Source organism: Schistocerca gregaria, chromosome 9 (assembly GCF_023897955.1).
Source record: "Schistocerca gregaria isolate iqSchGreg1 chromosome 9, iqSchGreg1.2, whole genome shotgun sequence".
Taxonomy (NCBI): domain Eukaryota; kingdom Metazoa; phylum Arthropoda; class Insecta; order Orthoptera; family Acrididae; genus Schistocerca; species Schistocerca gregaria.
Genome location: NC_064928.1, coordinates 238210249 through 238234687, shown reverse-complemented (window position 1 = coordinate 238234687; position 24439 = coordinate 238210249). Strand labels below are relative to the sequence as shown.

Here is a 24439-nt window from a genome sequence, read left to right as displayed (position 1 = left end):
AAACATAAAAAACTTCAGTATTTTCTAATTCAGATAACCAGAAAAGACAAAATCAAAGCAGCAGTTTAAATTGGTGTAAATTACTGGCATTTCACATATGCCCTATTTGGGAAAGTGGGGATGAGACTGGAAGAGAATATAGGATCCCAAAAGGGTTGTGGTATTACAAATTCACTGTCTTTATGCCACCTTGTTATCTGGAACTTGGGTCCTTGAAGTTCAATAACCATTTCAGTGTGGCATGGTTTGTAATCACTGGAAATTCTCTTCCCGTCATGATAGATCTGTTACGTATTATATAAAAAACCAAAGCACAAAGCACCTTTTCTGTGTTAGTGTAATGACGTTCTGCTTTTTTTTTAAATGTCTGGAAACAAATAATGTTTAGCGTTCATTGCCCTCGAATTCTTGATATGAAATAGCACCAACAGCAAAATTTGAAGGATCTATTGAAAGAATGAAGGACTTGCTGAAACCTGTACAGGCTAACACAGGAGATGTGGTTATATCAGGTTTAAGTTCTTCCAACACCTTTTTTCATTCTGTTGACCAATTAAATGTGGTTCCTTTTTTCAATAGCTGCATCGTTGGATGTGCTATATTTGCACAACCAGCTATGAAATGTGTAGAAATTCGCTAATCCAAAAAATGATAGTAGTTAAGTTCTGTGGTTCAGGAAAATTCTTGTCAGCTTCAGTTAATTTCGGATCAGGGCAAATGTCTTCCCTGGTTATAACATTGTCCAAGGTAGTTCATTTGGCTTTGTGAAAAATGGCATTTGCCTATTAACAAGGACGGATTTGAACCTTTTATATGCCTGAAAACTATGCTGCATAATGTTTTCACTGAAAATTACTGTGTCATTGAGGCTTACAAGAGTTTGTGTTGGTGTGAGCTCTTGTAAAATTGAATCCATCGGGTGCCGAAAGCTAGCTGGTGCAGTACAAAGTGCAAATGACATACAGAAAAGTATTTATACACTCCTGTTGTGATAACAAATTAAGTTTTTGCTTGAGCATCTGGATGCACTGTCAGCTGAAGATATCCACTAGTTAGAACACAAATCAAAAAGAATCAACATCTGCTCAGGTAATCTAGTATGTCCAACAAGTTTGGTAGGGACAAATGCCTTGTGTTACTGCATTCAGAGCTCAGTAATTGACACAAATACAGAACTGTGTTTCTCCAGAAACAGATTTCTTCTCACAGCAACAACTGGTATAAACCACAGAGGATCTCCAGTATCTTTTGGATTTATAATTCTGGCTCTCAGTTGTTCTTTAACCATTTCTTCTACCATCTATATTTGACTGAATGGTATTCAATAAGGTTTCTAGGTGATTGATGATGCATTTTGTAATCTTATCCTCCCACAGATCGCCATTAAAGTTCTCATTCTTTGCACAAATTTTGAAATTTCGAGAGGAGTAAGATTACAAAAGACGAACTTGTTTCACTTATCTTGATTATCTCATTGTTGTTGTTGAATCTTGTGTCTAGGAGTACATTCTTGCTGCTGAAAATTTTGATCTGCTGTTGCAGTGAAGTAACTGGTGAAGAGTTGCCTGTTGCTATGAATCTCTTTTTATTTTATCCCATTCTTCTAAATGACACTGATTTTATAATTCCCACATTCAAGAAACCAATAATTACATTGTTGGTGAAAAACTTATAAAAACATCTACTTCCATCTGAGGCATGCCCACTACTCCTTATTTTCTGCAGTACTAACTATTCCAAAGAGTTTACAAAGTGAAAGAGTTTACATATTTTCTTGACAACAGAAGAATCATAACCAAGATGTAACATTATTTTATAACTGAGTCTAGAAATATATTTAATAATATGTGTTAAACTGTACAATTAATAACATGAATTTTAAATGTGCCAGAAATTTCATAATTTCAAAAAAGAAGATAAAAGGTAATGTTAGAGGACCGTGACATGTTACAATTTCCAGTATGTATATGATGTTAAACTAAATGATTTTGAACATTCTCAGGAAGGCAATTTTTCACTACCACTACAAACATATGTCTTCATGACTGAAACATTTGCTGTTCTGTTTGGAACCTGTATTACATCATTTCTACTTATGCTCGAGAGACTTCAGCAATCATCATTCCATGCGGCAATACAATGTCTTCATTGCTCATCTTTGTTATTGCTATTGTGATTCTATCTACATTTTGTCTCACCACTGCAGCCACATCTACACTTCTGTCATCATAACAGTGCATGTTTTCCAGTTATCCACATTTCTCCGATTGCTCAGTCAATAACAGAGCTCTTTCCCTGCATCTGGGTGACTTGACTGCAACATAAACTGTTTTCCCTGCTCCATGGGGAATTTACTGAGGCAGATCAATTTGTACATCAATTCTGAGGCTTTGAAGAGGCGTGTTGCTCAGGTGGTCCAATCCCACAATGTCAGTGTTGCTGCTCCGTTGAGTGCAGTTTGAAGAATTATTTCCCAGGTTGTAGTTACTATAGTCTAGTCTAATCTAATCTTCCTTTTTGCAACAAATATCTCTGTCCTGTTAGCAAATAAGAAACCAAATCCAAGTACACCACCATAGCATGTTTCATTATTTGAAAGTACTTGCACCCTCACTGTGTATTTTTCTTGGCCTAAACTTTATTCTTCATGAACATCTCTGTTGTTACATAGCTTCCTGACATTTAACCCTCACACCTTTACCTGTATCAGTTTTAAATTACCCCTTTTATCAATGCAACACCACCATCAGTGAGATTGTGTTCCTGTATCAATAAGTAGCTTGATTTTTCTTCAGCGATATAGAACACATGTCCCAAAGTGATTTACGATCTGAGTTTCAATGGAGGAATCACTTTCTTGTGCAGAGAAAATATAGTGTGGTGACATATATGCTCTGTACCCATTTAATGACCTGTCAAGTTGCCTATTTCTCACATTAGTTTTTCTTTTATTGCAGCAGTCTCTCAATATGTGACCCTGTGCATTATACCTGTAACATTCCACATTTGTGTTGAATACAAGGCGCCCTTCTCTTCGCATACTATTTGGCCTCCTTAATGCTTCCACAAAGCCAACAGTTGTTTCTACTGCTTCCTGAGAGGTCTTACATTGTGCCAATCTGACTGCTTTGCATACGTCCGCTCCATAAAACCCACGGCAATGTGTCCAGAGCTCTCTGATCAGCTTAGAACAGCTGAATGCAATTTTCATTCTTATCTTCTACCAGCTCATATATTTGTGTATTTATGTTTCAAATTTTTTCAGCAAATTGCTCAATATATTCATCCCACCACATTCACACTCTATGAAGTTGCTCTCTGTAGAATCTGACAGCATATTTGCATTTGAATCTGCTTTTAACTCATTGTAATCTTCTGATTTTGTGCAAGTGGGCTCCACACGAAATCTTGTGCAGGTCCTTCATTCTTAATTTAACAACTGCTAAACTATCAGAATTAGTCCACAAGCCCAACAAGACAGCTCATTCAAAAAAATACTTTCATGACTTGCTAGAGTATCCTGCTAAATATGGGTACTGATGGTAGTAACAAGAAATTCTTTATTGAGCCAGCAAAGCATGATGTATCACTTGAAAAGTTATTCAACAGGCTTTGCTCCCATCTATCTTGTTTTACATGCTGAATCCCTCTTTGCAAATCATTAATAACAGTTTGGGCACCAACCCTGTTACTCAGGTTGGATTCTGCCATTTTAACTAAACTAACCCACACCAATGAAATCACTCAAGTACAGAAAAAAGTTTTCCATATTGATCACTACCTTTTGTTTTGCAACCAAATTTGAGCAGACCAACCTAAATTCCAGCATCAGATGTCCTCGTGTTGTTGGACGATGTCCACGTTGCTGCTGCTTAGCCACGGAGAGATGGCAGGAACTTGGGAATTCTTGGAAGCTGACACACTGTGCATCTCCTAGGGACTGCAGAATTTCCAGAATTGGCCCCATGCTGACACCGTTCCTCCAAGGGGGGATCTCATCAGCTGAGGAACCCACATGCTTTACTGCATGCAGGCAACCAGTGACTCACTGTGTGTGTGTTCTGTGCCAGCAACAACTGGTAACAACACAGTAGTTCGTCAGCATCCTGAAATAGTGATAGTTTGCACGTGTACACAAGAGGCTGTGGCTTGCAAGATTTACATCTCCATATTCCCTGTTTGTCTAATTTCCTTCACTCTTTAGTAGTCCTGAGTTCATTTACTTCTATGGTAATCCATTGCCTATGGTGACACTGCCATTTCTGGCAAGTCATTTTGGGGAAGAATGCATGGAAATGACACATTTCTGTGTTTAGAAATGCTTCATACTTCTCATTTGTGCCTTGTGCTGGAATTTTTTCACTCCATCCTTCTTGCCACAAGGCATACATCTTCAGCAAGTAGATGTAGCCAAGTATTTTTAGTTACAGATAAAGAGGACAGCCCACTAAGGGCAGAAATACTTGCATTAATTTGTAGTTGACTACATCAGCAAGCAGATGACCTACACGCCATAAGCACCAGAGAACCAAAAGGCATCTGATGGGAGTGACAGACATGAAATAATAGTGTCAGAAGACTTTTTGTGTGTAGAATACAGAACATTGTATATTAAGGTGCGGTGTTTCCCTCTATTGTGTACGTGTGGTGACTTGACTGTAATACCATGAGTAGAGAACAGCACGGGGTGGATCTGTCAGTCTGATGTAGTCTAAGTTACTTTTGACTGTTCTTCTTCTGATATGGTATCCTTTCCATTTTGTTCTCAAGGGCCTGCTAATCTGAACCATGGCCATACACATACAAACTTATCCTCCTTGACTTCATCTTCAGGCAGATATCACTCTACTTCTCACTACTGAATTATGAACATATCCTCAATGATAATCTTTTGTATTGTTTCAACTATGTACATCAATTGTGAAGACAGATCCAAATATCAATAACCAATAAATTCAAATACATTAATCAATATGTCTGACCACATCGAACTTGACTCAAGATATAAGATTTACAATTTTCATTCATCTTGAGTATTTACATTGTGTGCATTGAAGCGGGGACCTAGAAACGATGGAGAGGCTTCGTCCCTGCCTTAGCCTTCAGTGGTTCACAATCCCACAACAAGCTACAGCAGTCCACTCGCACCACGGCCACCCCACACCGAACCCATGATTATTATGCGGTTTGGCCCCTAGCCAACCCCCCCTTCCCCCCTCCCTCCTGGGAACGTCTCATACCAGATGAGTGTAACTCCAAATATCCGCATGGTAGATTAATTACGGTGTGCATGTATGTGGAGACAATGTCGTAGTGTAACTGAGGCAGACTAAGGGGAACCAGCCCACATTCACTGAGGCAAATGGAAAACCACCTTAAAAACCAACCACAGGCACACCAGACCTCGACACTAATCTGCCAGGTGGATTCGTGCTGGGAACCGACATGCCTTCCCACCCAGGAAGCAGCGCGTCAGACCGCGTGGCTATCCGGGCAGGTGTCAAGTATTTACATTGTAGTACATCCATTTTCTCTGAGGTGATCATGACACCTTCAAGGGCTGGCACCAAGGTATAAATGTCCATATCCAGCATGTGCTATCTTGCTCACTATGCCGTGCCTTGCCACTGTTGTGTTAGGTCACTGCATACACACCATCTGCACCGACCACAGATCTGAGCATGCACAGTGCTTTCTTGCGCTTCATAAAATGTTTATAAGTGACAAGGCCATCTCTCACCAGCATGAGCATCCTCAATATAACATAGCTCATTCTCACGAATAATCCATGCTACACAGCAAAAAACAAACCCAATGAGGCAGTGCAACTGTAAAGCAGCTAAGCTCATAAATTGGAGGATGGGGTTTGCTCTGTACAATCATCCTGATTAGGGTTTTCCTGGATCACTTCTGGCAGATTCCAACATACTTCCTTCATCAAGACCACAGCTGACCAACTGTTCTAGAATCAAGAATCATCACTGGCCATTGATCATATGATCAAGATGAAATAGGCTTTGTCTGTGGTGTACATCACAATAAAAATTTCTGACAATATATACAGTGAACACGTAGAATTAATATGCAAGTAATTTGTAAATGCCATAAATATTAAGACAATGAATGTAGTTTCAAACACACATTACACTTACTAACTTTGTGAATACAATTAACATACAAACCAACCAAATGCAAAATATACTGAAACAGTGAATACAGTGCTTGTACGTTCGGCCGGGAATCTCATAAACTGCAGTAGAATGATCTTCCAAAATGAGTGTCGCTTCGAACTGAGCTCCCATAACTAATGAAGAAGTGTCTGGGTATGCCCCAGACAGCAGTGGGATACCATTCTGACTGTCGCCCACCATACAACCTGACAACCAAGACTGATGGTCTAGGGTACCATTTCATTTCTACCATTCTGACTGTCGCCCACCATACAACCTGACAACCAAGACTGATGGTCTAGGGTACCATTTCATTTCATATCAGGACCTCTTTAGTTTATAATCCGCAGTATATGGAGGATATTCTATGCACTTTCTTGGTGTCATCCTTGGCAAGCTAACCTGGGGTTTCATTTCAGCAAGATAATGCTCGTCCATACATGGCAAGTTTTTACTGCTTGTCTTCGTGCTTTCCAAACCCTACCTTGTCCGGCAAGGTCGCTGGAATCTCTCCCCAACTGAGAATGTTTGGAGCATTATGGGCAGAGCCCTTCAACCAGCTTGGGATTTTAATGAACTAACACTCCAATTGGTCAGAATTGCTCGCAATATCCCTCGGGGGGGGGGGGGGGGGGCATCTTATCAATGTCACGCCAAATAACTGCTTTTATACAAGGGCCAGACATAGACCAACGCATTATTGGCTTGCCTAATTTGTGAAGCTCTTGTTCGTGAAAGAATTATCCAATTTTTCTGAAACTGTAATCATTTGTTTGTGACATATGTATATCAGACCTACCGATTTCCGTCCCATAATAAATCTTTTTTTGGGTGTATTCAGTCAGATCTTGATAAGATGTCAAAATGGTATGGAGATTGGCAACTTGCTTTAAACGTTCAGTTGTAAAATTGTGCACTTCACAAAAGGGGAAAACGTAGTATCCTACGACCGTGTCAGTCGCAGCTTGAATCGGACAGTTCATATTAACACTTCGGTGTAACACCATGTAGGGATATGAAATGGAATTATCACATAGGCTCAGTTGTGGGTAAAACAGGTAATAGGCGTCAGTCTATTGGTAGAATACTGGGGAAATGCAATCGGCCTTCAGAGGAGATAACTTTTAAATCACTAGGGCGACTCATTCTGCAATACTGATCACGAGTTTAGGACACATACCAAATAGGTCTAATAGGGGATAATGAATGTACATTGGGAGGGGTAACACGAATCGTCTCTGGTTATGAACCGTTTGACTCACAGACAAGAACCTAAACAAGCAGACTCTAGACGTAAACAATCCGAAGGAAGCCTGCTTACAAAGTTTTATGACCAGCTTTAACTGATGACCCTACGAATGCAATAGAAGCCTCTATATCGTGAGCACATGACTAGATTCGTTACAGCACGCACAGAGGCATTCAACCAAACATTCTTCCCGTTCTCACCCTCTGCGGTGCACTTCACAGTAGTTTGCAAATTATAGATGTTGATGTAGCTGTAGCCGGTAGACGCCAAGAGGCCAAGTTGACTACTGAAAAAGAGGGAAAGCGCGTGGTCTGTTGTATTCTCGGATGTGTATTTTTTTTTTTTTTTTTTATTTCTCGAGAACGACATTCAAATTACGTAATTGCCCATTTCTCTGAATGTGCTGAATCCAGGATGGCACAGAGCAGCGTTAGTGATGTGGATAGCGAAATTACGTAATTGCCAATTTCTCTGAACATGCATGATTCTGCGACATGCAGGGCAGCAGTATTCATGCGCATTTCGTATAACGTTCCTACAGTCCAAAAAACGCAGCTAATACGAAAAATAAGGAGTACTTCAAATCAAGGAATATTTCGTACACGAAAATAGCGTCAAGTAGAAAATTAAATGGGTCTACACGTTATTTACAGAATAATAAAGAAATTTAATGGGGCCTATTTTTTTTCCATGAGGCGGCAGACTACAGCGAGCGAGCAAATAAAACGTCACTAGTTAACGAAATTTCTAGCAATTATTGATTTGACTAATTTATGTCAGAAATGAATTGATTGGATACGGTTAATTGAAATAGTACAAGTAATGGGTATAATTTGTGCCATATGCTTAAATTCCTATTTAGATAATTTGTTTGACATCTTTTTTAATGGGACTATATTAACGTTACGCGGAAGAATACTTCGTGCGAAGTCCTGTTGTAGAGAACTTATATGCGCGAACAGTAGCTTACCGTGGCTTAGTGCAACTGATGTTATACCCGTGGACAGTCTGAGGAGGTAAGTTGATGTTAGTAGTATGTGGGTGCTATGGTGGAGGTGATTCCCTAATGAGCTTTAAAGTTCCTAACAACGATGAAAGGTAATGATATACAGGGTGAGAACAAAGTTTTTGCCTTGTTTATAAAAAATTATAACCGTTTGACATAATAAGTTACATTTGATGCCCTTACATCGGTTAGTGTTACTCGTTGTTTTGATCAATGCATGGGGCTAGTGCTCATTATCAGCGACGTGGTCAGTTAGGTCACTAGTTGCTGGTGAAATGGCGTCTAAGCAGGAGAAAGCGCAATGTGTGCTTTAGTTTCATGAAACGTAATCGCCCATCAGTATTCAACGTAAATTTCGGGCTTATTAAGGACGCAGCCCTCCTGGCGTTATATCAGTAAAGAAGTGGTGTGCAACGTTTAACGAAACCCGAAACAAGCAGCGTTGAATATCGCCCTCGAAGTGGCATGCCTCGTGTGAGTAAAACAACAGTTGGTAGTGGTCGGCAATAGTTTCAACGGAGTCCCTCTAAATTAACTCGTCAAGCACCATCACGTGAACTTCAAATACCGCAAGTAAGTGTGGTGAAGATTCATTAAAGGTGTAGGTTTGTATGCTTACAAAGTGCAAATCGTGTAAGCCTTCTGACATGTTGCTGAATTTGCAACTGAAATCCTCAAGAGGATTGATGGCCCTAACGTTTATTTAGTGTATGCTTTATCGATGAATCAACCTTTCATGTTAGTGGAATGGTAAATAGGCATAATGTCCGTATATTGGGTAGGAGTCTCAACAAGCTACTATACAGTTACAGCTAAAAAGTGAACGCTGCCTCATGCATAACAAGGTTTTTGACCGTTTTTCTTCGCGGAAATATCAATAACCGCTAACAGTTACTTTGACGTTTTGCAATAGTTCATTCCCACACAGAAGAATATAAACCATGGATAATTTTCCAGCAAGATGGAGTACTCCTATATCGCCCACTGGGCTTTGATAGTGCGTGATTTCCTGGATGAAAAGCGGATTGGAAGGAACGGTCCAACATTCTGGCCATCTCGCTCTCCAGGCATTACGCCTCTTGAGGCCTTTTTTTTTCCTCCTGCGGATATATCAAGGTCAGTCTTCGTCATGGCGACGAACTGAAGCTGCTGTTTGTACTGTGACGGAACGCATGTTACGGAACACCTGTCGGAACTATTAACACTTAAGCTAATAACCGCATCAAATGTAAATTATGTCAAACGGTTTTTCTGTAATTGTGTAATCAGGGCAACACTTTGTGCTCACTTCTTTTTTTTTACATTCCGTGGACGATTCGAGTGAATGATGGTCGAGTTGGACCACGCGACAGGAGCCCACATCGAGCATCTCTTAATGGAGAGATCAGTACGTGAATAATATCCTGCCCCAGCAACCCTTTTAGCAGTTATGGCCGGCTGTAGACAGCAGGCTCGATATTTTTGCCAACGACTGGATAATTTCTTCGCATATGCTGTCAATACCAAAGACACACACGTGAGCAGCAGGATTTTCGGTTGTACTGGATTATGGACCTAATTTTTCCGACACGCCTAGAATTTCTATGTTTAGTCGTACCAACAACAACTAGTGTATTGAAACTGTCATGAGCCAGAGCGTATTTTCGTATCCTTTCAACTACTAATGTTGTATTGCGGCAATTGGCCAATATGGCGTCAAATCCGGTAAGCTTATGTCTGCCTGTTCAGGTGAACTGCTCCAAAAGTAGTTGCAAGGAAATTTAAGCGTCGTATTCTCTTAAACTGGAAAACGTGTTCATGCCCTTAACAATGTAGTGTGGCCCCGTGGATGTTACTGAATCCTCATTGTGTGGTAGGATGTTGGGGGAATAGTATGTTGATGGAAACTATGATTTTTCTCTATTGAACCGATTTTGTGAGCGAATGCCTGAACGAACTAGATCGTCGTAGATATTGGACACTAATTGCCCCCACTAACATATAGACATAAAACCGATTAGCTAACCTATTTTATTTAGTTGTGTCTATGCTGCTGATCCATGTCGCCACGGCCAAGGTTTAGTGACGATGGCGGCATCAGTCATATTGTAGCCGTCAATACGGCTTGTTTTGTAGCTGGAAGCTAGTTTCTAATTTTAAAAAATTGCTGTAGAAAAGAAGTTTTGGTTTTCTTAAACAAGCCAAACTAACAATGAGGAAGTAAAAGTTGAAAGTTCTCGAAGGTGGCTGTGATTAATTAAGCACTCATAGTAAATTCTTTTAAAAGTGAACTTTTCTCTGTTAATAGCTGCATTGACTGTAAAGTACTAAGAGAATGTTTTCTCTTTTCAGTTGCAAGGCTGTGCAAGAAAACTGGAAGCAGACAGTGTAAAAGGATTGGGTTTGTTTTCAGGATTTGTGACAGTTCTTACTCAGTAAAATAATGGCATGTAATAATGTAGAACTTTATTTAATAAAGACTTCCACAAAGTGATAGCAAGTAAAGGTTTTGTGAATATTTGCTAAGTGCCTTATCCTTACCCTAATTTAAGTAAAATTGCTCAGAAGAAAATGACTGAAATTGTAGAAAATTTAATGTTGTTATTAATCTAGATTCCAGCGCTCCTGATTCATGGTGAAACAACATTGTTGATAGTAAAAGAAATAGCTTTGAGTTGTGCTTGTCAACATTGACAGTCTGCAGTTAACTGAAGAACAATGAGATACCAGTGTTTCATATTTTCAACATTGCCAGGTATTATACACAGGTTTGGTTGTCTTGTCCTTACAGACAAGTGGCAGCTACTGAACATTGACATGACTGCTGTAAAAGTTCTTCAACATTAATACTTTAAATGTAGGCCCAACTTAATCTTGGAATTATGAGCCTTTTAATGGAAACACCATTGGATGCTTATTATACATATGATAAACATTGACATTTCAGGATGTGTTAAAATAGCTTGCAGATTAAGCAGTCAAGTTCCTCATGATAGCTGCAGTTATGGAAATGGAATTTCAGATTTGTTTTGGAAAACGCCATATTTGTGGTATGGTTGCACCTAATCAGATTTCCAATAAATTGAATTCCTGCACTAAGATTAGTCAAGGACATGACAGGTTTGTTATACAGCTGTCCATGAAGTGTGTGTGTGTGTGTGTGTGTGTGTGTGTGTGTGTGTGTGTGTGTGTGTGTGTGTGTCATTGGCTAGTGCATCATATACTGTGGATCATTATATGAAGCATGTTGTTGAAGAGGGTAAGTGCCAGTTTCTCATTAGCATTCTAGTATGGAAGCCCCCGAGTAGCAATATTGACATTAGTGCCAGTTATGCTTGGCTGATGGTATTGCAAAAGGAGGGTGTACTGTATATTCTTGTTTGTGCCTTTTATTTGGATTAAAATTTGAGGTAATAACAGCTTTGTGGAAACTTACTGAGTAGTGTATATTTTCTAGTGTCAAACTTAAACGTAACTGCAAAGTTACAGGATAATTTTCAAGCTCTGGGGTATAGCCAAAGTTGTGATATCAGTCCAAGGGAGATGTATACCAGACTGTCGGGAAAAGGGTGGGGTGGGTAGTCTGATATGGTTTCAGTTTTGTGCATTGGCAAGGGAATGGGGTATGACATAACTATTAATGTTCCTAAATTGAATTGTGAGAGAAGGGAAGTGCAGCAGTGTAACACAATAAAATTTGAATCCAGTTAGTGTTTACCTTCGCACTCAAAGTGAGGCTGTGGTGTCAATACCGAAGATTTCTTGGACATTAAAACAGAAGTAACATTCCTGGGCCGCCTCTCTCTCTCTCTCTCTCTCTCTCTCTCTCTCTCTCTCTCTCTCTCGCCCTTTTTTTAAGTGTGTAGTTTTAATTGAAATTGCATTCTTAGTCTAAAAATGTCTCTTTTAGAAATAACTTTGTCACTTACGACTTTTGATACCTTTGCTTGCTCTGTAGCCATATGGTGGCACAGTACAGCCTGGTGATACAAATTTACTTCCCTTGAGCAATCTTTCTTTTATTTCCAGAATTCTATGGCAGTGGTGCTTCAAATGTGCATTTCATGCCCAAGGCTAATGAATTAACTTGCCAGAGTATATCTGAAGTTGACTTTGTAGAATAATTTTTACTTAATTAAAATTTTGGTCTGTTGAGAGTAGAGTACAGTTTTACTAACAGCAGACAGATTAAGGTCATTTCCAAAATTTAACACTGGTTGGGGAAGTCCAACATAGCATTTCTTGTAAGTACTGTTTTTATCAGTTCTTTATATATTTCTTCTGTAGGGTTCTGCAGTGAACAAGTGTCTGTAGGTGTGTGGTTGCTAATGGTGACTGAGGGCCTGTTAAGTTATTGTTAACTCTTGTTTCCTTTACTTGGAGAAAAACTTCCCAGACAAATGTTGTTGCTGTAAACTCGCAATGAAGCTAGTGATAGTTTAAGCTGACACTACATGTAGTGATATATTGCCGTAATAGGTTCATCATAAGAACAAATTTGATGTAATCAAACACAATGTTTGGTCGGAAGTGGTAGCACATGTACATCATGTTACTCTTTGAAGTAGGTCCTACTTATGTATCGGGTATTTTATAACTAGGTTATGTTAAATGAAACCTTGAGATCAAATGTATTAACAGCCATTAACTTTTTTCTTAATCCAACTGTAGCTACGTAGTTTTTATTTCAAAAATAGGGCAATCACAGCCATTGCAGTGTTGTGCTCTGATTACTGCGCTATTAATGCACAATATGAAAATGGCAGAGGCTGCGTTCTGTTGGGTAGTGGAACACTGCTAAAAAGTGCCAAGAAATGGGGTCATAAATTTACTGAGGTAATTGGCTTTGAAATATCCCCAGCAGTATTCACTGCAGTTGATAAACTAAAACCACATTGTACATGTAGTGCAGTCAGTAGCATAATGGTATGTGAACCAAATGTGATTATTCATGCATTGGTTCAGATATCCCCAGAATCATTCGCTTCCCCCCCCCCCCCTGCACCCCCCATTCAATCTGAAATAATTAAATCTTGTTTCCTGTTATGAATAATGCATGTCTCCTTTCTAATTACATATTGGACGTGAAATTCCTGTTTCCATTTCAAATACAAATTCTTAATTATTAATCTTTTATGAAAGACTGTACATAAAAGTTGTTTAAGGAAAAATAACTTCATTTTTTAAAGCAAAAATGAAAAACCAACTCCTCTTTATTTGGACTATGTCCATTGTTTACTACCATAGAGGTAGTAGATACGTAATGTAGAAACATGAAAGACGATCATTTTCACAGCATTGTGCACATCGTCCAAATGATGTATTTTACATTTTCTACTGTGTCATTACAGTATGAACTCCACAGAAGTGATCTGGAGCCTAGCTGTGGGATGTGGCCCACGAAGTAACAGGACTATTATCATGCTATACGTACTGGAACTAATGCACACAGCTTTTACATGCTGACAGGATATATAATGGCTCGTCATAAAAGAGAGAATGCTTCACGTTGCTGGTTTTGTGGATTCTGTTGTTGATAGGCTTATTATCAACGTAGCAAGTGACATTTCCATAATAGAAATGTGTTTTCGGATAAGGAAGGATCTAAGAGATCACCAGATGACTGACTGTAAGTAATACCTTTCGTATTTCACTATACACTGAAATCTTTGAATACTCCGTTATACACAGCTTATGCAGAAAAATTTCGCATGGTTAATTTAGGAATTTTAATAATTCTTGTTTTAGAGTACTATAGTGTGTTAGCTGAAGTGTTGCAGCTTCATCTAGTCGTGTAAGGAGCATATTGTGGGATATTTGCAGTATATTTCGTTCTGCTTAAAAGTTAAGGACATTACAAGTTGTATTGCTCCTCTGATCATTTCTTTATGGGTGATCTGTAACTGGCCGTGCCACTGCAGGTTAGCTGACCAGTCATGTTGTTCTGGTCTTCAGTCCAGAGACTAGTTTGATGCAGCTCTCCACACTACTCTATCCTGCACAAGCTTTATCTCCCAGTACCTACTGCAACCTACATTCTTCTGAATCTGCTTGGTGTATTCATCTCTTGGTCTCCCTCTACGATTTTTACCCTCCATGCTGCCCTCCAATGCTAAATTGGTGATCTCTTGATGCCTCAGAACATGTCCTACCAACTGATCCCTTCTTCTAATCAAGTTGTGCCACAAACTTCTCTTCTCCCCAATCCTGTTTAATATTTCCTCATTAGTTATGTGATCTACCCATCTAATCCTCAGCATTCTTCTGTAGCACCACATTTCAAAAGCTTCTATTCTCTTCTTGTCCAAATTATTTATCGTCCATATTTCACTTCCGTACATGGCTACACTCCATACAAATACTTTCAGAAATGACTTCCTCGCACTTAAATCTATACTCAATGTTAACAAATTTCTCTTCTTAAGAAATGCTCTCCTTGCCATTGCCAGTCTACATTTTATATGCTCTCTACTTCGACCATCATTAGTTTTTTGCTCCCCAAATAGCAAAACTCCTTTACTACTCTGTCTCATTTCCTAATCTAATTCCCTCAGCATCACACAACTTAATTCAACTACATTCCATTATCCTCGTTTTGGTTTTGTTGATGTTCATCTTGTATCCTTTCAAGACACTGTCCATTCCGTTAAACTGCTCTTCCAAGTCACTAAATCAATGTGTGTGATGCATTGCACAAAACTTAAGCCTTATTATACTTGACAGTACTCAAAACAGCTTGGCTACAGTTCCATGTGAAAAGGAAATACGATCCAGTAAATGTGGAAGAATAGGTAGTACATTTTTAATCTTATGATGAATGGATTATAGGTGGTAATTTTGTTGAATACTTGAACAAAACAAACTGAAAATTCATTTGGAACAAGACTGCTCCTTACTGTGTACTTACTGCTCAGCCAGATAAAATTAACATAACAATTTGTTCACACTACATTGACTCCTTTTGCAGTTCAGGAGACAACTTCAACTTCTTAAAGTAACCCAACACTGAAGTGTTGACCAATTTGACAGTATTTTCGATAATATAAAGCAACTCATTTTGAGATGTAGGTTTCTTTCCTTAAATCTGCTTTAGTTTATGAAACGTGCAAAACATTGTACATCAGTTTAATGCAGGATTCACACGACATAAGTGCATATTTGGCAGTTAGCAAGCTCTGAGCACTATGGGACTTACCATCTGAGGTCATCAGTCACCTAGAACTTAGAACTAATTAAACCTAACTAACCGAAGGACATCACACACATCCATGCCCGAGGCAGGATTCAAACCTGCGGTCGCTCGACTCCAGACTGTAGAGCCTAGAACTGCATGGCCACTCCGGCTGGCTTCAGTTATCACATTGACTACATGGTGAGTAAGCTTGCAGCTTTGATTTTGTAGAGGATTGCACAGTAAATATTTCCATAGCTGGATGTCAGGGTTGTTCCCTAAAATTGGTATGGTGCAGTAAGACAGAAAACATGTAAACTTTGTATAGTTCTTGGAAACTTACGGTTCTATGTAAGTGGACAATTCAGTAACTCAAAATTATTGGTATAATCTGATTGCTTCTCAACACAGCATAATTCTGTGATGGTAAAAACAAGTTTTTAAAATTGTTGCACCATCAGGAAAGCTATGCAGTTATCACGTAAATGGTTGCTAATGTAACTTTTTTAAATGCAGTGGCTATAATTGTTTTCCCATTTGAGTGTATGGGAACGGGATGCAAATATCAGTCAAATGAAAGAACTATCCCCATTAAATTCCACATAGATACATTTCATAGTTAGTCATAAACATGTACCCAGCTTGAGATACAAAACAGAACTAAAAGTTAACATGGACACTCGATAGAGCAATAATAATCCAAATATGTTGTTAATTGTGGTTGATACAACCTATCAACGCCACAACTCTTATATTTTGAAAGATGTGTTGTTGAATGATTATAGCGGTGTTTGTATAAATGCTCAGTAAGTACCAATGTTGGATTATATTAGTTGCCTTTTTATCCATCATCTTTGTGAACCTGCTTACCCTACTGGTCTAAAAGTGCTCGTGCTCATAGCTACAACTCCATTAGCGAAGTTCTGCTGAAGGGCAGAAAGTTTAACGTGTAATATGACTGGTTTTGAGTTCTTTAGTCTTTAGATTTCAATTGCTAACTTGTCAACTGAATGGGCTTACAGAGGTCCTCCGTTACATTCACCTGCTGAGTTCCTGTATTAGGTATTAAGGTCTGATACAGGCTAGAAGTTGACACTGGTCATATTGTGAGCCAAGGCTAAGAAAGACAGTAAAATTGTCAGTCTTATCATTGGGCAATTAGCCTAATACATGTAATAAAACTAGTTCTGCAGGGCAAACTTTAGTTGTCATTAACAGGCAGTAATGGATAATGGCTTGTAACACAAGCTATAGGCATTACTCACAGAAGTAGGTGAGTTGATAAAAATAGTTATTAAATTAAGCAGTTGTGCAGTGTTTGTGACAGTAAGAAAAGAAAATGTGTTCAAATGAAGTGTGTGCATTTAACTTCCAGCACAGTTAGACTGAGTCAGCTTAAATCTCATCCTAGAAAGTGTAAATTAGACCCAGTTGTGACTCCTGGTTATTTGTGATAGTGGCAACAACATTATAAGACATGAGTGTTAATATTATTTGTATTGGTTTATAACATGGTTTTTGCAGATTTGAGAGCATATATTGCTCCATAAAATTCGCAATAAATATATGCCTTCTTTGGTTTCCTCAGAACTGAGCAAGATATGAAATGGTAAATTATACAACAGAGAACTTGTGAATCTTGTACCAAGCATATTTTTACTGAAAAGTTTTAAGAACAGTGCGGCTAGCAAACAGAAGACTTGACCTTCTGCAGAAAAACATGTATGATATACTTTGTAGAAAGCAGTAATAATGTTTACTGAACAAGCAAGAAATCCAGTTTTATGCAACAATTGCTGCTACAGCAGATCTACAAAAGGTAGGTATCTAACACATACACTTCCGAAGTAATCCCATTTGCAAAAACATTTGTATTTTAGTCAGGGAATTGAAAGACTGCAAATCATTGGACTGCATACAAAATTGATAAGCTGAGGAAAATGTCTAAGTTAACAGACGTGTTTCTTGTGCATGACAATTTCTCAGTCTCTCACTTTCAGTGTCGCAAACTGAAATTGTTCACTTATTCTCAAGTATAGCTTCGTGAATAAATTTGGTTTGTAACTGAATTGCCAAGATTTGACTATTCTTTACCATGCAGGGGCAGTCATGTCTCCATAATTGTTTGTGATGTGAAAATGTAGCTTTTATTATTTAATGGATAGAAATATAAAACAGATTGATCTTAGGCATAGCTTTCACTGCTGGGCATTGGAGTGAAGTTATCAAGTTGATAATGTTCACAGCACTGTGGCTGTATGTGTTAGATGTGGAACTACACAGACTTGGTAACTCTTGTAGAGCTAAACATTTTGATGAAACATGGCTCCCATATTTGAAGAATACATTGTGATTTGCAGTTAACCAGTTCTGGGTACATTGTGCAATCCTTCAGACTGTACTGACAATTTCTCCAGCAGAATCAATAATTTAGCATTGTAATTATTAAACTAACAAATAGGTGGCATCTGCCAGAAGATTAAAACAAATGGCAATATGAATGAATTGCATATACACATTTAAAAATATCAATAAAAGTAACTAAAATTGTATTTTGATATAAGAACATTATCAGAACTTTTCACTTTTTAGGTAAAAGAATAGTGCAGTAGGCACCTTTGGGAGACACTTGTTAAGTAGCATTGTATTCAGTATAGGTTCATATTGTGTGAACTGCACTCCACCAATATGATGCTTCATAATTTTAATACTAAGAAACTCAGGAATTTGTAACAGTTGTATGATACAGACAGTATCTAATAAATCAAACACGAGCCATCACACAAGGACAGCAGCAGATACTTTTTTTATATTAAAAACGGGTAAGTAGAGGTATTGTCCATTGTTGACATGCATGTAGTTATTTGGTTTGGTGCACAATCTCAACTAAGTGAACTTGTATACCCTCCATTGTAACTAGTCAAAGAGCCTCAATAATTACCTTGGACAGGGAAGAATACCATTAGCTCTTTACTAGAAGAAGAAGAAGAAGAAGCACACTACGCTGCAAAGCATCATGGCACATTACCAAAGTGGAGTGTCACACATGTTTTGCAGCAATAGAACTGTCTCATTTATAAAAGACCAATACAGAAATCAGCTACAAATGTTTCAGCTGCTGCTGAAAATTATTTACTTCCTAAATCGGCCTGTAGTGGTGTGCTTCAGAATTTTGGCAGTGATTTCAGTGTGTATTACGTGCACAGATGGCCTGAAGAACAAAGTAAAATTAACACACATGTAGGTCCTCCCTCCCTCCCTCCCATGTACTTCAAATTGAGTGGCACACTGGTTATAGTTTCACAAAATGTATGACACATCAAAGATGTCACATTTCCTATCTTCGGGGTTGACATAGTTGTTATAAATGTTTCTACTGTAATGCAACTAAATACAATGGGAAGCAGGTATACTGTGAGTGGTGGTTATCCCTCATGAGGTAATAGAATAATTGTTAAGCTTAGTACAGTATATCTAGTGATGATACACAGAGTGGAGTAATAGTTAAAATCATATACTAATAGGAGAAAATTCTCATTACTTGTGGGACTCTTGATAAGACTCGGGCAGTGTTGTCTGGTGTGAGTGCAGGATGAAAAAGCAGATGTAAGGAAGATTATTTGGAAAACGGCGTGGCATTGATTGCTTTGCTACAATTAGAGTAAAGAAGAAAATAGAAACAATTCCTCCCCCAGAGATTTGTCAAACTAATTGTACGTTAATGGCATATGCAACTAGACTTAAAATGGATTTGAAATACGGGCTTCCAGCCAAAGTAGAAATGACATGTATAATTAAACACAATTGCAGAAAATATAAGAGCTGCAAAGTTACATAATGATGGCAGTAGAATCTAAAATAAGACAGTCAGCGGCATTCAAAGAGGGTGTGGAGAGAGAAAAGTTAGGAAATTACAAATGTTTTGCTTCTGTTCATGTTTGCAAGAAAATATTTCAGTTAACTTATGTAGATATTAAAAACAGACACATCTACTGCCTCATTTAAAATTTGATGGCCGGTATGTGCAACTATCGGTTAATTTTCCCTTTAACAAATGACGGAATTGCACATGATCAACAGAAAGTGAGAACCACTTATTACAAGAAAATTGATGAGGATCAAACAATAGGCCAAACTTGTATGCAATGAAACTGAGCTGTTAAATTGAGGTCAAAGCATTGTTAGCAATTGAATGTGGGAAGGGCTTGCCATTGGAACACAATCCACGGTGTGCCAATTATAATTTTCAGACACTAGGGTTTCACTCAGTGGGCTGGCAGCATGACAGCAGCAGTTCATTCTGCTCAAACACATGCGCTGAGCTGCCAACAAATCCAGTGTAGGACTAAACCAGTCAGGACCAATACTTGGTCACTGATATTGTTTCAGAGTATTGTCTGTGATAGCGATCGTTTTGTTATTCCGGTATTTCGAGAATAAAGCATATTGTTAGCAGATATTTTTGTTCCATTAGACCCAATCATTAAGCAAGAGGCACCAGTTGTGGATGTCAGCTCCGTTCATATCCTGACAGATATCATTTGTAGATTTCAGAGAAGGAAACACAGTTGGGGTCTAACGCTTCAGCGAAATCTCACTACTTATCGCTCTGCAATACTTGTTGGGTTCTTGCTAAGTAATTTTTGTGGGTTCTGGTTGATTTCAGAATTAGCAGTTAATGGAATAACCAGTGTGAAGGTTTTTCAGTTTTCTTTGTGTAGGCAAGATCTTTGATGTGCATTGTTAATGTGTTTGCTGCTACTCGTGTGATAACTAAAAGTATCAGATATTTTTCCGTGAGTGCGTCTGTGTTGTGAGAATAACGTTCATGTCTGATGGAGTGCACCTGCGTCATTAGCTGTTGGAAAGAACTTGCATATGGCAGCATGGTAACAACTGTCTTAACAGATGGAAAGTGAATCTGTACTGTGGAAATGTGAAGAAGACGTTTGATGTTGTTCCTTGATGGTAGAAGTGTGAATGGACATTTGGAGAAATACAAAAGTGATGCTGTACTGAAGGCATTGAAACAACAGACCAGTTAGAGGAAGAACAGAAGTAACTTTGCACCGTGTGTTAGAGGCACAAGTGGAAGAACAGTATGAATACAGGTTGCCTCCTGATGCATGAAACATCTCACACAGGGACAGTGATTGTTTTCTTGATGCAGGCTAATTTGTGTTAGTTTTGCTTGTGTATTGATATCCTCTTCCAGAAAAAGACATGAAATGCTTTGTTTGAGAACACAGATTATTGGACAGAGATTTGAAAGAAGTTATGTCATGAATGCTTGGAAATGAGTTTTGAACAAAAGAAACATATGCTGTTGAGTTTTGGAGATTTCATTTGGCAAGTAGTAGTGGAATGGCAATGAGATTAAGTTGCTGGTAATCCCAAGTTCTTGAATGTCATGACATTTTCTACGAGCTGGCATTTGGAATTTGTATGACATTAGCTGACGGACTACAGTGGTGCTGCACACAAGGTTAGTGAGTGTGTACTTTTTGAGTGAGCAGACTAAACTGGTGGCCATGTGAGAAGATTTTCTCAGTGTGCTACTACCGTAATGGGTCTTACATGTTTATTGCAGCTCTTTTCAGTGTATATCGGTATAGACAAAAGAACTCAATCCCATAATTGAATGTGAAAACCCCATGTGGCACTAGAGCGAGACTTGAAATGGAAGGTTTCTAGAAGACGTCTGGCTGAATATATTCATGTGATACAATTACTGTGCATTGGAATTGTATAGAAGGTTGACTCACAAATTGTAATGTATTGGGAGGCTACCTATCTACTGGCGTCAGCTCCCATTGGAAGTAAAGGTTTGTGAATGTGTTTGCAGTTTGCTTGTCGAATTCGTTGACTAGTGTAAGAGCTAAGTAAATAGTGCAGGATCACTATTAGTTGCCCTTAGCTATTGTTAAATTTGTACTTTTGACATAGTCAGATCTGTTTAGTGTGATTATTTGCAGTTGGGTGTACTATGTTTAGCACAGGGCGTTGCATCTTTATATAGTGAGAAGTGGCACAGAGCTAGTGGAGAATAGCGTTGTTCTCTCCGAGTTTAGTATTTTGTATGTTCATGAGTAGTTGAGTACTAGGTGGGGGATGAGTGCTACTATGAAAAATGACATAGCTTACTTAATGATGACTACTAGACACGGGATGTGTGTGTTAATTGGGTATATGACGAGTGTTTGAAGTTCTTGAGAAGAATTAGTAACTGTCATTTGCACTTGTAAATAAGTGGCAATAGGAGTACAGTGTTTTGTTATTATTGCAATGCTTGAAACATTTGTTTTACATTCTAACATGTCTTGGTGATACGTGTCTTGCTTTGACAGGATGATCGATGCTAGTGAATATTATCGATTTCACCGATAGCGGATTAAGACAGTGAGGTTTTCATGCAGCGAAGCGTTGGAGAAATTTGAGAGAGCAGAGCTAAGAGTTTTCGAAGCTTGTTGGGAAGTTGTATTTCATAGTTTGGTGCTTTTCTTGAACCGGGTCCATTTACTATTTTTTATGCGGTGAAGAAGCAAAGCAGTGCGTTATCATTAGTATATGCTGAAGGCAGACTTGCAGTGGAGAATAGTTGCTGCACATTGAAGTACCAAGAGGAAATGTTGATGAGGTAAGGAATAGTGTTTAGATACAAAAGTTTAGTCCTAAAGTTATTTAAGGAATGAGAGGGAGATTGAAATTTAATTGTGCATGTTGTATTTGAAGTTATGCAAAGTTTGTGGAGGGTAAATTTGAATGTGACAGTGTCAGAGTGATAGGTTGAAATTTCGAGTTATGTGCGTGTCTTGCTAATTTTTGGATAGTTGGTCGTATTTACAGTGATGTGATTATTGTTTCAATACAGAAGACAATTGCCGTGTTACACCATGCTAATGAGTATACTAGAAAAGTGTAGAAATGTTGTCAGAAAATCTGTATGCTTGTATGGACAATAGTGAGAAAATATTTGTATTGTTAATTTGTTTAAATGATAATATGAATACATGACAGCAAATGTGTTGTCAACTTAATGCCTTGCCTGTTGGCCAGTATGTGCAACTGTTGATCAATCAATTACTCCTTTCAGTAATGATGGGATTGCACATGGAGCTGAACCGTAAGTGGGTGTGAGCCACATATTACAAAATAACCTGAGGAGGATCGAAATACATGGAACTTGTTCGTGCAGTTGAATTGAACTGATAAGTTGTTGAGGTGAAAGCATTGATTTGGACTAGATGTGGGAAGAAAGAGCCCGCAGAAGACTCTCTCTTGTTGTGAGAATTAAATGACTATAACTTGGAGAGACAATTGTTTCTCTCAGTGAGATGCAGTTTGGGAATGACGGGAACTGATTGTGCAGAATAGCATGGGCTGAACTGCTAACGAATCCAGCATAGGACCGAACCAAATTGGATGGATACTTGGTAATTGTACTTAGTGTTTTTGTTTCAGAGAAAGTGGTCTTTGATAGCGATTGTGTTTTGTTATCAGAGTATTTGGAGAATTGTGCTGCATAGTAATGGCAGTTAGATTTTTGTTGTGTTAGATCTAATGATTAACCAAGAGGCAGTAGTTGTGGATGTCAGCTGAGTTCATATACTGATTGACATCTTTTGTAGATTTGTCAGAGGGTAGCTCAACTCAAAGGTGTAACCCCTCAGTGATACATGAGCAGTTGTCGTTGCTGTGGAATTTTAAGTGTGTGTGTGTGTGTGTGTGTGTGTGTGTGTGTGTGTGTGTGTGTGTGTGTGTGTGTGTGTGTGTGCGTGTGTCAGGTGATTTAAGGCTGAATGTGTTCTGAGTTGAGAATTTAGTAAGTCCTAGGTATGGCAAATAATGTGTGTTTGCATTACTTCTTGGATCTTTGCTGCGTAATTTTTGTGGATTTTTGGTTGATTTGATGATCATTACGTGATAGAATGTCGATAGTGAAGGTTGCTTCTGTTTTCTTTGTGTAGGCAAGCTCTTTAATGTGCATTGTTAATGTGTTTGCTGCTACTCGTGTGATAACTAAAAGTATCAGATATTTTTCCGTGAGTGCGTCTGTGTTGTGAGAATAACGTTCATGTCTGATGGAGTGCACCTGCGTCATTAGCTGTTGGAAAGAACTTGCAAATGGCAGCGTGGTAACAACTGTCTAACAACAGATGGAAAGTGAATCTGTACTGTGGAAATGTGAAGAAGACGTTTGATGTTGTTCCTTGATGGTAGAAGTGTGAATGGACATTTGGAGAAATACAAAAGTGATGCTGTGCTGAAGGCATTGAAACAACAGACCAGTTAGAGGAAGCACAGAAGTAACTTTGCACCGTGTGTTAGAGGCACAAGTGGAAGAACAGTATGAATACAGGTTGCCTCCTGATGCATGAAACATCTCACACAGGGACAGTGATTGTTTTCTTGATGCAGGCTAATTTGTGTTAGTTTTGCTTGTGTATTGATATCCTCTTCCAGAAAAAGACATGCAATGCTTTGTTTGAGAACACAGATTATTGGACAGAGATGTGAAAGAAGTTATGTCATGAATGCTTGGAAATGAGTTTTGAACAAAAGAAACATATGCTGTTGAGTTTTGGAGATTTCATTTGGCAAGTAGTAGTGGAATGGCAATGAGATTAAGTTGCTGGTAATCCCAAGTTCTTGAATGTCATGACATTTTCTACGAGCTGGCATTTGGAATTTGTATGACATTAGCTGACGGACTACAGTGGTGCTGCACACAAGGTTAGTGAGTGTGTACTTTTTGAGTGAGCAGACTAAACTGGTGGCCATGTGAGAAGATTTTCTCAGTGTGCTACTACCGTAATGGGTCTTACATGTTTATTGCAGCTCTTTTCAGTGTATATCGGTATAGA

The 24439-nt window shown here is 38.6% G+C and overlaps 2 long non-coding RNA genes across 3 annotated transcripts in view; one reads left to right on the top strand and one right to left on the bottom strand.

Moving 5' to 3' along the window:
* Nucleotides 1–7707, bottom strand: part of LOC126291645 (uncharacterized) — a 109159-nt gene extending 101452 nt beyond the window's left edge. Inside the window, exons 1-2 of the long non-coding RNA XR_007551831.1 lie at nucleotides 7620–7707; nucleotides 3816–4106 (exon numbers count right to left, since the gene is read on the bottom strand). This is a non-coding gene — a long non-coding RNA (uncharacterized LOC126291645). The remainder of the gene's footprint in view (nucleotides 1–3815; nucleotides 4107–7619) is intronic.
* A 734-nt stretch (nucleotides 7708–8441) lies between these two features.
* LOC126291644 (uncharacterized) lies at nucleotides 8442–10900 on the top strand. Of its 2 annotated transcripts, none has more exons than XR_007551829.1 (2): nucleotides 8442–8998; nucleotides 10757–10900. It is a non-coding gene; the product is annotated as an uncharacterized LOC126291644 (long non-coding RNA). The 2 variants fall into 2 exon arrangements; XR_007551830.1 differs by having other exon boundaries at nucleotides 8442–9812.
* The last annotated feature ends 13539 nt before the right edge of the window (nucleotides 10901–24439 follow it).